We start from the raw sequence: 18,947 nt of genomic DNA, 5'->3' as shown, positions 1-18,947 counted from the left end.
GTTGGTTATAAGTTGCAACCACTATACATAGAATCAATGAAAAATACGTAAACAAAATTAACTGTGTGTAAAATGAAAAAAGAAGATAAATCGATCATGCAATTATCAAAAAGAGTACGAGGAGAGCTTTTACCTTTACCTTTACCTGGTGATGATGTTAGTTTATTTTGGAGTCTTTTGGTTTCTTAAACATTCCATATTACTACAGTTTATAGAAGTACACGTACACCTATTACAATCGCCGTTAATGTTATATTTTTACCACACGATTCTGTTTGAAATTCACCACACGACAGTATTGAATTAGGGGATGCAGTTTGCTCTATTTAAATAGCCTTTTCGCGAGATTAATGATCTGAGCAGCGAAATAACGCGCACTCTCTACGAGTACGACGTCGCGACGGCGAGAATTCGAATAAAAAACACATGTGTGTTGATAACAAATGAATAACTTATTTCTTAGTTTTTGTTTCTTCTATGTTAAGACTTTTAGAAAAAGAAAGGAACAAGGGAAATGACAATTTGAAAAGGACATTGTGATGTGGAATAATCACAAAACTGTTTCAATTATAACACAAAGTATTTTTGCGCTGAGGTGATACTGCAATTTTATGCATCAATGTAGCATTCGTGGACCTATTCGCTGTGATGACCATTCTATAATGGACAATATAACATTAAAGTTCCACGGGTTTCCCAATTACGCACTAAAACTGATACTAAACCAAAATTCAAATAATGATATATGCATTTTATTATTCAAAATCCATAAAGCACAGAATTTCAAATGGTCGTATAATTTTAACGACAGACATTCAAATGTTTGAAGTATTAACCACAGAATACTCTGATAAACACACAGAAGTAGTAGGTACTCTTCCATTTACAGCACGAAAATACGACTGTGAATAAATTGGAGAAGGAAAATTAGTTCAGATTTGGTCTGGAGGCTTGGAAGGTTAGAATGGACCTGCAGTTTTATGAGAAACGCTTCCAGAGCGATGCACTTTGCAGCTTTACGAGGGCTTTATCTGCGGAGCGGACGTTCACAGCGGAAGTGTCCTGACATACCAGTTTTACTGCTCCCGGATGCAGGACGCTTCGACGGCCAATGAAATCCAACAAAGATTGAAAACATTTGTGTAATTATATGAATAAAAACTGTTTCGTCACAACGTAGAGTTTAGTATAGCGGTTACAAGCGGCAGCTAGTCTAAAAAGTTATTTTTTCTTGATGAGTGACGGCTTCCAATTCTAGTTCTATGGCAGATCAGTAAAAGCTTTGGCTCAGGTACCAAAGGCATTTGGTGAATAACGGATTTAGCGGAACTATTTTTATTTGCCTTTGTGCAAATAAAACTAAAATTGTTTTAAAAAATGTATGTAATAACGGAAAGATCTCCCAGGATTAACATGTTAAAAAAATAATTGAATCGTGCATAAACTGGCTTTAGGTATTTGTATGCCTATTGTCTAGTGCTTTTTTAAAAACTTTTCTATCTTTTTCTTTCTCCGCATGTTTGTAAGAGCTTTGATTTTTTTAAATTTTGTAACACGCTGCATTGAAAAAAGTTAAATTCTTCATGTATTTAATAGCTTTTAAGACTTGTTCAACACATTTTATTCCAATTCTCCTTTTCCTCCTATGTTTTTTGTCCTATTTAGAAAATTTTCCATTTGAAACTCGGGGCAATACAACTTTTATGTAAAAAAAGATATTAAAACATGAACTTTTGAACCTACATACCTAATATGAAAGAAATTTTAGCGTTGTTTGGAAATATTGAATAAATCTATAATAATTGCATTCACGTTTCAGGCATTGTAAAAAGATCCCATCAAACAGTACAATATTAATAATGTTCCGCGTGAACACTCATCAATATAATTAAACGCTCGTATCGTCTCGCCCAACCCTGTTACGAAGCTATTGAACACAAACAATAATGGGAAACTGTTTGACAACGAGAAATGTAAATATATAAAATTTTATTACTGTTGCTTCAATACTGCCATACCGTTTTAGCCGATTGCAAGGCAAGAGGGAATTATTGTCCCGAGTATACTGAACAAGAAAATAACTACAGTATTCTGCAAGCGCTAGTCGTTAAACTCTGGATTAAAAAAGTATTGGTAACACGTGACAGAATATCTTAACACAGAACGTTTCAGGTGCTGCAGGGTACCTCTAAGTATCCAGACCGTCAATTTGACGGTTGGTCATGTCAGACAGATTTCCAGAAACTGTGAGGAGTGTAACTTTCTAGGCCTCATTTTTTTTTCTTTCAACAGCATTTACTAGGTCCTTGTAAAAATCAATGTAAGCCAGCTTGGTTGTGCTGCTCGTCAAATTGATGTTTGTGTTTTCGTAAAATTGGTTTGTACTAGAAGTATACAGGAAAAAACTTTATCGCAACCATGGATATTAAATCGAGTCTTGTTAAAAGCAGAGACATCTAATTTGTATAAAATTGCATTACTTTATATTGGCAGACTTAATAATCTTACAGTCACCGCCATCCACATGGTAAAAGTGGCAGTGCCGGTCTCTCTCGTGTTTTTACGTAGTAAATATATAATATATATACATGTAAATGTAAGAGTAGTGTAATTTAGCTGACAAAAAATAATGTTGGTAGGTATTTTAATGAATAAAATGTGAGAAGCTGTGCCAGCCTTAAGACGCGGGGCTCGGAATCAAACGATTCCCACGGAAGCCTTCCAATACACAAATCGTTTCGCGAAACCTTTCTGATCAAAGGCATTTCCCAAACTCTGAAATAATTAACCTGAAAGCGTTCGGAGGAACGCCTGGTGCCGTTTTTTATCTCGGGGCGCTTTCAACCCCCTCTCCCCACCCCTCTCCACAATTCACAGCCACCCCTTCATACCCGGACCACAGTCATAACTTTACACAAAACGGCGGTAATTGAAAATTGGATTCCATTTAAAGGGTGATTGTTTATTCAGGCATGGGAAACTAGGCTGTATTGTGTGCGGGGCGGGCGAACAAGCAAAGGGCTCGCCTAACACTAATCCGACGCCTCGTATTTCCTTATCCGATTAAACAGTTCCCAGCCCTTCGGATGATCTGTCCCTCTCTTGAGATTGACTTGTAGGATCATTTTTGGATGATCCCGAAGTGAAAGATGGCGATTACAATGGACCCTTTTCAAAAACGATTTATGTTTCCCTGTAAAGACATTAAATCCTGAGATTTCATTTGCGTTTATCCGTTTAAAATTAGTACAAAATATAATGTGAATTTTACTAAGAATTCTTATGATAAAATACATTCTAGTTAAAAAAACAATGGCTTTTTTGTTTTATTTTGAAAATATATTCAAATTTAATATCATACGAGGTGGAAAGCAAGAGTGGAGATATGAGATGTGTTTCAGGTGTTCTGGACTAGTGATCATGTCTCCCAAGTACATGGAAAATCTGCGTTCACAGCTTTTATGTTGCAAAGCATCCCAAGGAGTGGAGTAACCTGGTTTATCAGAGCAATTTGCGGTCAGGAATACGGGAATAACTTAAGAATAAGCTGAAGAGTTGTATTTTCAACGTTGGCTTTCATAGGGTACTGGTCTACGTATTTGACTTTATGTCGGGAGGCTGCAGGTTCTGAATCTTCATACCTATACCATATTTTCACGGGTTCTTCAATTAATGTACAGCCTATCCTATCATTTATGGGAGTCAAATGTGGTGATTCGCAAAGAAATCAGGGCTGATGCTTACATCACTACGCTTACTTAAAGCATAAGATTAAGAAAGGAACGTTTAGATGGTTCGGGCGTGTAGGAATATAAGGAGAACATATGACGCAAACCTGATTGGTAGAAACAGTCATGGAAGACATGGAACGATCAAGTGGGCCAAATATTGAGTCAGGTCATGTAGAAAAACAGAATGGTAGGTGTGAATGAAACAAGAAGTGTGTGCCAAGATCGATTCGGAAATGGGGTGATGGTTAGTTAGTTAGCTCTGGGAGTCGTGAAGTTGGTTATAACGTTTTGTATGTGCATAATAAAACTAACATCAATGTTGTTTACAACATTGATAAATATGTTTATTCCTTAAAATAGTAATTATCTTTAATCAATATCATTCAGAATATTATATTACGACCACCTATTTTCGTGGAATATTCCTTGATGAAATAAATACTCAAATGTTATAAATAGGTATTGTGACAGAAGAACCCCCCAAAAATAACGTAATGCCTGTTTTCAATCCAAACACGTCCCAACCTGTAAAAAAATTTGCTTTAAGTTTCATTTCCCGGCTTGAAATGGCGAAATATGGCCCTAACATTCGTTCGACATTGAAATTTATCGTTATCACAGATTTTTTTATTCAAATTGACTACTGATGTGGAAGGAATAAAGACGAGCGAAGTGAAATATTTAACCGAGATTCAATTTACGATCACAAAAGTAATATCGTTGATACATTGTAGCCATTAAATTCGGGATAGCCTGATTTTGCTGCGATGGCTTCTGAAATACATTTTCATTTATGCGAAGGGAAGGTTGAATTTTACGGGATTAAGAAAATTAAAACTAAGCGTGAAACAAGATTAGGACAAGATGGAAGTTTACTAAAAGCGTTGGATAAATAAATTAACATAGGCAGAACATATTACGAAGATCGATATTTAAAAATGTAAAACGTTGACAAAAATTATACTGAAGTTTAAGATATCTTTATATCTTTTTAACTTTATCTCATTCTTTCGAGCGTATCTTATTTTAAATTAAAAGATATTAACATTTTTATCAACAAATAATGTAGCTAGCAAATGGATAAAGTAAATATAAAAAAAAACTATAGTTAGTTTATTATACATGTTCGATTGCTCATTAATTATAAGGGAACGTGTGTCTAAACGTATGAAAGAGACAGCCAAGTATAACTGAGACAGCATGATAGTGAACATGCAATAAAAGCTTGTGATTACTGTGTTTCCACACTTACCACATTACTTTTAAAGCTTCTAACTTATATCGTAGTACAAATAATAACAGTTTATAATTTACCAACTCGATTAATTTCAACAAGAAATTTACTTGGCGATCGATCGCCATTTTCTAAAACGAGCAATCACAGTATTCACATGTTTATACCAGGCTTTATTTGGGTTTGAAAGAACTTTTTTCGATATTTCTAAAAAATAACTGGAAATTTTAAAGCTCTAAAGCTCTTAGTAGGAATAAAGTTCCGATCTGGAAAGAAGTTGTGCTGAAGGTCGCCTAGAAATTCCAGTTATAAAAGCTGTATGAATTTCACTATGTTAAAGCTCACAATTTGAAAGTTTTCGTTCTGCATACAATAAAATTTCTCCTTTATACTATAGATTTGTTTGAAGACGCAGCACACATCAAACAACATTTCTGAAGGTTATCACATCTATTCCATTCAACATTTTTCAAATAACTTGTGTTTTTATCTTCAATTTGTAGATAATTTCAATGAGAACAGTCCTAGAACAGTAAAGGAATAATTGTGCACAGGATTGCAGGACCGTACTGAGGATGAGAAACATTAGAGGTTTGGGTTGGTTGGTTGGGTGGTTTGGGTTGGGTTAGATAGGGACGGGGGGAAGGGAGGGAGTGGGAATACATATTAAGACGTGTCAAAGGAAGGGAAACGTAATTTGAATTTCGTGTGGGGTTTCCCAGTTTTGGGGCGCTTCTCGCTAGGTTTTCAAGGCACCGCTATATACCTACCTCTGATGTAAGGGTTGATCATTGGCCAATGCAAGAGCTGTAATAATTTTTCATAGCGGCAAAGCTAATTTTTTCACAATAAAATAATATATGTTATTCATTCATTCATTATAAGCACGCAGCACACTCTAATATTTGATTTCATTGACATCAGATTCCATACAATTTTAAAAAGGATTATCAAGTATTTTCTAAGCTAATTTTTTCACAATAAAATAATATATGTTATTCATTCATTCATTATAAGCACGCAGCACACTCTAATATTTGATTTCATTGACATCAGATTCCATACAATTTTAAAAAGGATTATCAAGTATTTTCAAGCTCACGAAACAGTTCTTAGAATGGAATCAATAATATTACTTCTACAGAAAATATCCCATGAACATTTTTTAACATTAATGTAAGTATTTTTTGTTTTATTAAATGGATTTTTAATTACTCTTTATAGCTGTCATCTGTCATTTGGATTGGTACGATGTTTATCACATTTCAACATGTCAAAAACTAATTTGACGGAATGTCAATAACGTTGGTTGATGATATTTTTTTCATTGATTGAATAATTAATTACACCAAATGCCTACATAATTGAGCGTGAGAAATAAACATACTGTGCCGTGTTTGGTATTATTTAATAAAGGATATCATCGTTTTGGTTTAGATCCACACTACCATCAAACTCATAGTAATAAAAATAATATTAGTGAAATTGAATTAAAATTAAAATTATAAATAACTTATATCATTGATGAAAATAACTTATATCATTGATGTCGCTATTCCAAATTCCTGTAATATTAAAAAATCTTTTAGTGGAAAAATAAGAAAAATTAAATACATGTAGGATTACGAAAGATTTTAAAAATATTTATATTGAGGGATCAGTAGGATTTATGGGTCCAATTAGATTTTCTACCGAGCCGAACCCTTTGATATGAAAATATCTGGAGTTGGTGAATTATTTTCCCATTTGATCTCTGGTGATTTGACGTGTTGTTCTTGTATTGTTTTGTATTTATTATGATTATATAATGCACTTGCATAATGTGAATTGACTAGATCAGGTAACTACAACTAGTCAATTTATCCATAAATTGATGAGTAATTTAATATGTTATTCCTTCTGAACTATGTGTTTAGACTTTACTACGATATTTAGATAAGTCCATTCTATAATACATTGGAAACGATAAACAGTTATTGCTTTAACAAATATTTTGTATAAATTGTTAAAAAAATAGTAAAAAACGTACCTTAAAATTTTTAAATATATTTTTACACCCAACGGTCCGGAGCCAGTAAGACTAAGGCATCCACTATTAGGGTATGTTGTGAGTGCTGAAAGGAGAAGGAAATGGGAAACAGGAAGGGGAGAAAGTACCTAGTTGTCAGATGTAGTCACCACAATCGGCTAAAGCCATTTCAAGCAAAGTTTCGATTCTGATTTGTGGTCTTTTATCAGGGTGATACTGAGACAGAGCCGGCCCTTAGCCAAACGGCGCCAGACGCGACTAAAATTTTGCCGGCCCTTGTCAAAACCAGTAGACCCCCAGTTAGATAAACGCTGTAATCAATAAAATTCGAATGGTTTTTATTTTTGTGAGGCGCCGTTTTTATGAAGAATAATCTCAAGGGCGATGTGTTAGCACTGTTAGGTGTTAGATATTATCGGCGCCTTGGCAATTCGGCGCCCGGAGAGGACTGCTCCAATTGCGCTCGCACAGGGCTGGCCCCTGTACTAAGAATATCTACAATGTCGGGAACGAGAAACAGTTGCTTTAATAAAAAAAACTGAAATAAAGAAGACAGTATTGAGAAAACAACATCTCAATCTATAAGTTATGCTATCCCTTTCGTCTTTTTAATCAGTAGATTTTTTGATTAATTTTCCAAAAAGGTGATGAATTGATTGACTGTAAAATATTATTCACTGTGCGTGGTTCTTAAATTTGAAACCTTTCAGAAGTTCAGCCTTTGTTGAATGTATGGAGACACATTTGTAAGGTGTTCGCCCTTATTCAGGGGTCCTGCTGTCTGCTCCCCACCGGGTAGGGTTGAAGGGTGGAGGGGTAGAAGCCTGCTTCCACTCGCGCCCTGTAATTATGTAGTTGCGCCGCCTCAGGAGCAGAAAGCGGAGCAAAGTTTAATCAGACAGGAAATGGTATTAAAATTTGTGTTATTACATTTCAGAATAGATATTCACAGTTTTGGCGCGATACATAATGAAAATGCCAAAAAGCGCGCTAAGGTAAGTTTTATTGGATCGAAATGGCGCCGAAGTGTGCGGCGGATTAGCGGGGAACTTATAACTCTTTCCCATGGAAGAACTAGAGTAGTAATTACTCTCAGTATCACCCAAGAGACAGACCATCATCCACTTACGAAACCATCCGTTGAACTTTAGCCGTGTTTAGTTACCACATCTGAATAGCCGGTACTTCGCAATCTTCTTCATCTGCCTCCTCCCCTTCTACCTTCAGCTTCACAACACACCCCAAATAAGGATGCCATAGTCTCGCTGGCTTCAGACGGTTGAGAAGAGTTGGGAAGCATAAAAAAATCTTGATACACACAGAATGTCGTATCTTTTTAAAAAGTTATGGAGCTGGATATCGGAAGCCGTGTTATGCATTAAAATTACTGTTGTTAATGAAATTCACGACAAAAACTGTGCCAATTTCATAACGCCATAGTGCACTTAGGTTGAGAGTTTTTACTACTTCACAAACTTAATTTTTACCATATAATGAACATGTTTGCATCCTCATTCTACAGCATTTTTATTTACTCAATCGTCGATTCATAAATACTGTGCGAAAAAGGGAAAACTATTTATTCACCGGCAGCAATTTAACAAGGAAATTCTTAAAAGTGATAACATGATATCTGAGACGTATCGTGTACAGTAATAAAGCGACAACACGTATCCGAAGAGACCCAGAAACGCGTATAAGAAGTTGGTTGTTACGGCGGCAATACCTGAAGAGTGGAATCTAAAGTTTCCCAGTTCGCTCGAGTAAATCTGGAAACTCATTACGCTCAGTGTGGAGACCAAAACCCGTCAAGTGTGTGATCTCTAGGCAATCAATAGGCGCGTGATGGAGGCATGCGAGAAGCCGTGATACACGAATGCGAGAAATGTGCCGGTTATGTCTAACACATCTCTCCTTTACTCTGGAATCCAAAGCTTCCCAAACTCACTAACCGCTCCCTTTTCAAGCATAATTCAATATTGCATATAACTAGCGCCCCCTCTTTCAAACATATAACTATTTCGGAGTTTCTCTTAAAAAACAATCAAATAAATCTGGAAATTCATTACGCTCAGTGCGGAGATCAAAACCCGTGTGTGATCTCCAAGATATCAATAGGTGCGTGACATGTGAAAGATGTACAAAACTATGTATGATGTATCTATCCACTATTATGGAGTACAAAGCTTCTCACACTGACTTGGCTCACCGCACCCTTTTCCTGCATATTTAGTATATTTGATCTCAACGCCCCGAATCCTAAAATTTGGCTCACCGCCCCCTTTGCCAGTATATTCAGCGTATTTGCCGTTAGCGACCCCCCCAATAATAAATTTTTTTTGTATAATCGCCACTGTTTTCACTGTACATTATATTATTCTTCAGCAAGATAATTTTTTAACATTTAAAAATGGAACGAGCTGCGTTTTGTGTCCAGATCTGCCCAATAGCCAAGTAATTATCAACTTTTCCATTTCTCTTCTCATTTCTTCAGCCTTATAATTTACTTCAAATTGGGAATGCCATAGTAGAACTGGCCCAGGGCAGTTAATATTTTTATGCGGTTAATGTGTTTCTTTGTAGTTAGTATGTAAATAATAACGCTTTCTTGAAAATAGAAAAACGCGGACCCTTTATAAATCATGAAATCCAAATTTACTCGTTAAGATTAATCCAAAGAAATTTTAACAAAAAAAACAGAATTTATTACAAAAATATTTTTCTCGTGAAAAAATACTATTCTTATAGGTAGGTAATTTAAATAATCGAAAAAAATTATACGGAAGAAATCTGGTAATAAAATATTATGTTATATGTTGGTAGATTATCGCTTTATTACAATCAGTTCAATTTTGAAAATGACACTTAAATTTAAAGCAAATGAATCAGAGTTACAGACAAATAAAAACCAAAATTAGTATTTTTGATTATTGTTCACATTAAAACAGATCCTGAGTAATATGTGAACATCGCAGTGAAAGTCATAAAAAAACTATTAATCAATCTGTAAATAAATAATTGAACGGTTCATACGCTCGAGCCTTGTGAGTGCGCATTAGTAATCTGTAAACATTAAAAATAAGTTAAATATTTCAGTAGACCACGTATATTCAGAACTTCCTTAATGCCCTCGCAGCCCCATTGCAGCCCTTTACCAACCTAGTGATGTCTTCGAGGTGGTCCATCACCGCCCCTAAGGGGCGATCTCACCTACTTTGGGAAACACTGCTCTATACTCTAACAATGTGATGTCTAGTAGGTATTCCAATAATACACCACACGTGTGTGTTTTCTTCGAGGTATATTTCATCAATAATGTGCTCGTATCTATACGTTTGATGTATTCCTCTATGCGTGTGCCGTATTTAGTACACATGTATGATGTATTTTCTCTATGCGTGTGCTGTATTTAATCTACATTATATATGTGAGACGTATTTTCTTTGTGTGTTATTGGGGTTCGTAATGCGAAATGTTTGTGCGAGAGGTGGTTCCGTTTGTGATATATAAAGTCTTTGAAATTTTAAGACCGGTTGCGTATGCAGGTAGGCGTTTCTTAACAAAAGAGAATCAAAGGTGATTACACTTGAATTAATATATCTCATTTGACGTATTAAATGAGAATAAGTACAGATAAAAATAAATGCACATCGTTAGTTTTAAAACTATACAACTTCTATGGGTAAACGAAGTACTAGGGAGTAATGCAAATTCTTGCGTTTTTGGTTTGAAAATTTCATCGCCTAGAAATATTTTGGATACATTAATTAAATACTACTAGTAGAACACATCTTGGCCTCCGAAATAAACCACCATTTTTTGATTAGCCTATAAAAAAACTATCAGTCTAATTAAAACTGATTTATAGTTCTTAATCTTCTACATACGAACCCCTTTTTATTATGGTTTTATTTACAATTTAGAAAATTAAGTTGTTTAGAAAATGATCGTAAAACATTTAAATGTTTGTGCCTGAACATTGAAAAATTAAAAAAAAAACTTTTTGGCTACGTTTACACATATCAAAAAAGGCGGCTGGTGTTAAGCGGAAATTTAAACCTTATCGCCATCTACATAAGGAGTCTTATTGTTAGTGGCCCGATTCCAATTGTTACACGTCGTGGTGCATTGCCTTAAGAGAAACGGTTGCTCGGCTTTTTTCATACAAAACCAAGATGAAAAAACGTTTTTTCAATCAAAAGGCATACCAAATGTCTAGTTTTTGTTTTAAATTATAAAATATGGGTTACTAAAAATGTCATTTTTTAACGATTTTTGTGGCAAAATTGTGAGATAATAATAATTATTTAAAAAAATAACTTTACTTAATAAATCAATTCACTATAAAAATATGACGAAATATAAAGTAAATATTATGTTTAAAAAAATCGGCTTGATGGGCGTAAATTTAAACTACAAACGGCCGATTTACACTGGAATACAAATTTGTACTACTTTAATTAAAATTTCTACCAAAAAATGCCTTTTTTCCCGATTTTTCTTATTTTATTTATTTTTCACTGTATTAAAACAGTAGGAATTTATTAAATTTTAGGAATTTCCTGGAGAGACCATATTACAAATGAGCAGGTTCTCCAAAGAATCGAAGGAGGAAGGCACCTGCTCAGGACCTTGTCCAAAAGGCGTGCAAGATGGATCGGCCATGTTATACGACAAGAAGGCCTCTTGCATGTCATAATGGAGGGTATGACCGAGGGGACCAACTCTAGGGGACGCCCACGCCGAGAGTACCTGGAGGACCTGCTGGTGGACGTGCGCTGCTCATCAAATGCACAAGTCAAAAGAGCCGCACAAGACAGGGCAGAATGGAAGAGGAGATTAGATGAAATTGCTGCAAACCAATCCCAGGATTGAAACCAGAGAGAGAGAGAACAGTAGGTGAGGCCAGATATTTTTTTAATAATTACGATTAACTAACAAAAAATTCCAAAACTGTTTTCAAAATCACGCTAAATCGAATTCTGTAAAAGCTTATATATCAAAATATATCTGTACTAGATATTTACTATACATTTTTAATTTGGTTCAGTATTTTGGCCTCAAATCCTCAAAAATTTAAGTTTTGTATGTAAATGACCGCGTAGCCACTCCCCCTAAAATAAATGTATTCGAATAGTTACTACATTATATTAATAAACCAGATTTTTCAGATCTATATCTTTAAGAAGTATCATTGTTCGAGTGTGTATGCAATGATTAAAACCTTGTAAAAGCATATTGTAGGTTTCACTAAATGAACCCAATTTTCAAAACATAATATTCATCATACAAGGAAAGCCTTAATATTGGAAATTGTACGGAATTTTTAAAATAATTATTTTAATAAAAAAATCAAGAAAGGTGTAAAAATCCTTTAACACCAATATGGTAACATAAATATAATATAAGATTTTTTGCTTAGGATTTGTTTGTGATTAAATTATGCAAAAGAATGGTACCTATTTAGGGGTTTGTTGTTGAATGGGAGTATACATTATTAAAAAGAAGTTACAACTAATAACTGTTGTGTATCAGTTTTAGAACCAAGTGCGTCTAGCAAATCACAGCCGCAAACCGCCAACGAGTTCCCCGCAATATTAAACGCATCGTTCGAATCTTGGAATGTCGGATTCGAATCGAATTTCGAATTCAAAACGCCCTCCACGCGCCCTAGAAAACGTTAGAGCTGCCTTACTTTGTCTTATTCTAATAGGTTTTCCTATGAGAAAATTGTAATTAGAGAGAACGATTCATCTCCCAGCCCTACATTTGCCCAAGGACTAGAAAGGGAGGGTTTTGAGGGGATGGGGAATTCAACGCAAAGGAAAGGGAACAGTGTTGCCAGGTTCTTCAATAGAAGTTGTTTCAGATTTGCTTCGTTCATTTTTTCAGTTAGATGACAATTATATTGTACAAATAAAAAGCCATTTGATTCGAGATTATATTATTATATAACGTATCCAGATCACAAGCCAGTAAAAGAGCATTTCAAATATTATAAAGTTTTTATTTGGCATTGCACGAATGTTGTATGGACGGAACCAATGATGGAGTTAATACTTCAAACTAATAATAACGAGGTAGTAACCTCCAATGATTTACGTTTGAGAATGTTATTTGTAGGTATCAGGGTAAATGAGAAAGTAAGTTGGAAAATACAAGCGAATGGATGACCGAGATATTTTGACGTACATATATCGGATTTGGGAATCGATGAATTCTGACCAATGACGTGACTGCTTTAGTATCGATGAATTCTGACCAATGCGATGGCTGTGGTTTCGAATGATTTTTGACAGACTTGTACTAATGGAGTATCTTATTATTATATAGTAAATATATAACAATATTAAATCAGAGATGTTTTTTCGATTAAAAAAAAAATTGCATGTTCGACTCAGCCCGAAAACCGTGCCCTTAAAACTCCTCGGAGGAGATTTGAGAGGAAAGAGGGGAAATTTTAATTTATTAATAAGCTTTAATTTATGGAAGGAAACTTGCTTCAGATTCCCCGTTTATTATTATTGACGGTTCATCCCTGTAGATTCTTATGACGTAGGATTTTAAAATGTTTAATGCGGGGCCGAAGCTCTATTTTGAATATTCAGCGGTAGTTGAATACATTAATGAATCTGTAGAACGAATTTGAAGCCGATTAATAAAAAGATAATATTTCGCGGATACAACTTTTTGGAAAATTTTAATTTCTTAGAAACCGGCGTTACGTTTTGATGGGCGAACTTTTGATTAGTATGCGCTGGAAGTTTATGTTTATTAGCTAATGGGATTTTTAATTAAGGCAAATCGAGGGTTACTTTGATATGGCTCCAACTGCGGTAGATATTTCTGAGATATTTGCGGTTCTTTGGAATGCTATTATATAAGTAACTCCGGGAAAATTAAAAACCAAAAAAGTGTTATTTTTCTTTTTGACGTTTTACAGCGATTTAATTTATTTTTTGGAAATCGGCTGTTTTTGTACATCTGTAGTATAGCCAAAATAAACCAACTATGGATTTCCTCCTTATAACTGTACCTCTAATAAGACAACATAATAAGTATAAAAATATTGAAATTTATGAGAAAGTTACAAAAAACAAAATATGGATCGTAATAAAAATTTCGAAATTTATGGAAAAAATGATATAAAAATTATCTGTAATAAAAAAATGATAATTATGCAAAAACAAAATATTTCTCGTTATAAAAAATATTGAAAATTATGACCAAATTATGTAAAAACAAAAACTTGAAGAACAGAGCATTGAAGGGGCATCTTTGCCCCTGTCTAGGATAGATTCCGCAATCATTCAATTCCAACGTTAAATGTTAAATTTGAACGTGTATTCGCCTCACAACGCTGCCCAACCGGGTGGTGACATAGATCCCCTGCCCTTTACACTGTACTGTATATAAAGGGGCACTCTTAACTGTCACATAAAAAAATAAAGCTACGCAGTTGATTTCATTGTCAAAAGGTGCAAATTCAAAATGTCAAATTTGATTCTGCAATGTATATAACTCCACTTGTGAGGACTGCGTTTGTGATATACATCAAGCGTTTTTCCTCTGTAATCTCTTGTGCTCCTGATAGATTTTCCATACAAATTATTAAGTCAATTAAGTTTTAAGAATCTGAAATTATTTTAGATGGTTTGTTATACATAACAGTGGAATAGTGTTGTAAGTGATAATAACTTCAATAATAGCATAAAGTAGAGATGAAGCGATAAGCTATTCGACGTCGATGTCAGTTTTCAGCCTGTTAGCTGCTAGTGAGCGGTGAAGTGGTGGTAGTGGGTTACTGGTGGGTCCACTCGACGCCCGCCGCGTCATTCCCGCGCGTCGCGGCGCCGGCGGTAGACAATGAAACACAACTAAGCCATTAATATTGCCACCCAAACCTTCTGCCCTACGGATGTCCTCAGGGTAATCTGGGACCCAAATTCTCATCAGATATTTCAAATAATATTCGGGGTTGTTTTGTGTACATCTTAATATCTCGCCATTAAATATAATTTCCCTAAACTAACCGAACAATAGCATAATGATAAACCTACTGCGTACTGAAGTACGCACAATATGAACATGCATAGCTTTATTCAATTAGATAAACTGTCGTAGTGTACTGAGAACTAAGTTTAGTGTTTCGGGTTTGAGGAAACATGGACCTGCTTTTGAATACTGAATAAAATCTCCCTAGAAGTGCAATCTTTACCGGCTTTTGAAAGATTACCAATATCGTAAAGTCTCTGAAGACCTTTCTACTCCTATTCCTAGACCACAAAACTAAATAGATTTTCTGTACAAGATTTTTTGTTGTTGTGTTATAAAATTGTACTAAATTTACTAACAAAATGATAATGTGTTATTTTTATAAAATGGTAGAACCTGCAGACAAGCTGCCTTTTGGCAGCTTTCCTGATTTTTACTGTCAAAATTCTAGCTATATCAATGTTTTATAATAAATAAATAAAAATAGTGTATTGAAAGTGTTAGACCAAATTCACTGTGAAGAAATTAAGCTTAAACAACACACTTCTGAGAACTGGTCGCTTCTACGACTCGTTTTTATGCTCAACAACTCGACTGTGGAATTATTTGCCGGTCTCTGCATTTCTTCCCTCCTACATACTTAAAGGGCGTTTTCAAGATTCAGGTTCACTAATTCCCATTTTCAAAAAGACAGCACAAAATCCCCAAATATGACATAAACCCCGTGGGAGTAGACGTAATATATAACGAAAAAGCTTCTTATTTATATTTTTTAATGATAAAGTAATTTGTTTATTTATTCATTTTCGGGAAATCGACAGTTTACATTTAATCAGTTTGTACATAAGTATTATATAGTAAAATAAAACCACTTCTAGCGGAGATATTTATGGATTATATTGAAAATATAATTCTTAAATCTCTCTTAGCTAAACATATAGTATATTATGTCCGATACGTAGACGACATCCTTATATGTTGGAATGGTACCAACCGACAGTTAGATATCTTTACTAATTGGGCCAACACCGTTAATAATAAAATCTGCTTCACAGTTGAACATGAGATTGAAGGTAAAATAAACTTTTTAGATCTGACAATTGGTAAAAGTAATAATAAAGATACCTTTGAAATATTTAGAAAACCAACTTTTACAGATACAACAATAAATTCAAATTCAAATCATCCTTGGTCCCATAAATTATCAGCTTACCATTCAATGGTACATAGACTCATTAACATTCCCTTAGACAATAAAGCTTATGTAAAAGAAAAGGAAACGATAAAAACGATCGCGATTAATAACGGCTATGAGGCAAATAACATTGAAAAAATAATAAAAAATAAGAAATATAAAAATAAAATCAATTTAATATATCCGGTAAATAACAAAAATATAGAAAAATTTGCATGTCTCGAATTCCTCGGCCCAATATCTGAAAAAATTGCAAAAGAAATTAAAAAATGTGGTTCAAATATAGCTTTTCGAACAAACAATAATTTAGGAACAAGCCTTAAAAACTCTAAAAGTAAAATCCCTATTCTCAATAACAGTGGCATATATGAATTAAAATGTGACCACGCCGATTGTAACGCCACTTACATCGGACAAACGGGGAGGGCATTCTCAACTAGATTCAAAGAACATATACGATGTTATAATAATAAAAAAACATCCTCAAAATTCGCAGAACATCTCTTGGTGAATAATCATACCCCACTTAACAACAAGGGTCCTAAACTATTGCATATAGAAAAAAAGGGCATTAGATTAAATTTACTTGAACAATTAGAAATCAATAAACGAACGAATGACCCAAATTTAACACTAATTAATAAATAATACTAAGTACGGAAAATAATTTACTCACCACTTCTCAGTATTTTCACAAAACCCAAGCAGTATAATGCACCCAAATAATTCATAGCAATAAAGTCATTAGTAAATAATTAAGAACTCATTACCATTTACTGAGGGGAAAACATAGATTGGTTTAACCAACAATAGATCATGTCATCGGTTTAACCAGTAATAAATCAATGTATGCACCTTCAAAATTTACATTTGAAATAGTATAAATACGTCGTCTCAATGTGGACTAACCACAGTTTGAAAATGGCCTTGTAAGCCGAAAAAGCTGTCACAATAATAAAAAACTAAAACACTTGCAGAACTTAATAATAATATTATCAAATTTAATCTAAATTAAATTTATAAAAAAAAAATTAAATGAAGTTCTACGAATTAAACAATAACAAAAACAATAAATAAAATAAAACCAATTATGGATTTCCTCCTTGTGACTTTACCTCTACTGAGACAGCATAATATGGAATAAGTAAATTGAATTTGTGAGAAAAGAATATGAATTAAAAAAATTATACAAAAAAAAGATTATATAAAACGAAAAATTTACAAAACAATACATTTATAGCCATGGAGAGAGGTTGTAGATTTAAATCAGATCATAATAGAGACATACACATTATTCACAAACCATCAGGGAAATATTCTTTTATGGACCTCTTGTATTTGGTAAGTTCGCAACTGAAAATATCAACTTTGGAAAATACTCTATTGTAATTATTGCATATTCTGTTCAGTCAAGAATTCTGCTTAGAGTTCCAAATAATGTTCGAAATAAAGCTTAATGTTTATAAGACAAGTTTTTCTATGGGTAGCACAAAGGAAAACAAATTATTATTCAAATTTTAAACAAATAATTAAATTAAGCTATAATTAGTTGCCTAAAATATCCATACGAATTGAAAATATCTCCCTAGTAAAATCGGTGGCATTATATTATAATCGGCGGAGATATTTTCAATTTGTATGGATATTTCAGGCGACTAATTATTGCTTGTAATAATTTGTTAAAAAAACTTCTGTCAGTTCATCTCTTCAGTGCCTAATTCACAGTATTCAAAGAAAAACAAGTTTTATTAAAAAAGATATAGGAAGCTACTTGTTTTATTATTTAAACCATGCTGAATGGTTGTACGACTTACGTACCAGGAAAACGCTGTATTTTTTGCGCCTGCTGCGGCCTGCCCGAATTTTTGCATTAATTTGCATACTTCTTAAACATTTTAATATCAGACACACGTAGCTCGGCCATCTAGTGTAATTTTTCATCATTAAAGGAAAAGCCGCCCTCCCAATGGAAACGGAAACATTTCGTGACACTGAAATATCAGTCCAATCTCATTCACAATGGAGGAAGCAAAACGTTCATGCTCTCCGCCTATACGTATTACCGTACTTATATTTAAATTAGTGGGTAGAGGAGGCAAGGTTTCCTGGAACCTCCCACATACCCGCTACCCCGCACTGCGAAGGCACAGAGGGAAGCAGGGAACCGAATTAACTAAATTTTGTTTTCCCTAAAGACAGATGCAAAATATCTTCAGATTCAGGGTAAGATGACTGACAATACAAAATACTGTGCATAACATAATATTTTTTGTAAAATAAAAGTAATTCATAATTAATGTAAGTACCTACCACTTTATTTAATGAGTTTATTTAACGATTCGGAATGTTATACGTAGAAAAACTGTTTGTTTATTTATTTCAAAATCTGATCCATTATAAATTGGTATCTTTGTAATAATAAAACACGTACATTATGTACTTATTAAATATGAAAATTTGAAGTATATTAAACGTTATTTTTAATTGTTTTAGCCATGTTTAGTGTCCAGATCTGAATGACCGTAAACTATGCAACCATTCTCATTCTCATCTTCTTCCCCTCTCTACTTCTCATCAACATCGACGGTCTCCGTGGTCGAGGGGTAAGGCTCTCGATTAGTAATCCGGAAGTTACGCCCTGGTGTAAGACCACCATTCAGAATTGATACGTTGCTTTGAAATGGCTAAAGCCATATTTGGTGACCAGAACTGAATTGGCAGGCATTTCCCTACCTTAATCATGTCTGTGTCCCCCCGGTATTT

The 18,947-nt window shown here is 34.1% G+C and overlaps 1 protein-coding gene across 4 annotated transcripts in view; it reads right to left on the bottom strand.

Annotated features, from left to right (window-relative positions):
* bru3 (CUGBP Elav-like family member bruno 3) overlaps positions 1-18,947 on the bottom strand; it is a 250,638-nt gene that overhangs the window by 37,909 nt on the left and 193,782 nt on the right. The gene's annotated exons all lie outside the window — the stretch shown is intronic.

This window comes from Hesperophylax consimilis, chromosome 9 (genome assembly GCF_061612785.1).
Source record: "Hesperophylax consimilis isolate HC1 chromosome 9, BYU_Hcon_1.0, whole genome shotgun sequence".
Lineage (NCBI taxonomy): Eukaryota > Metazoa > Arthropoda > Insecta > Trichoptera > Limnephilidae > Hesperophylax > Hesperophylax consimilis.
This window is presented reverse-complemented; position numbering and strand designations above follow the sequence as displayed.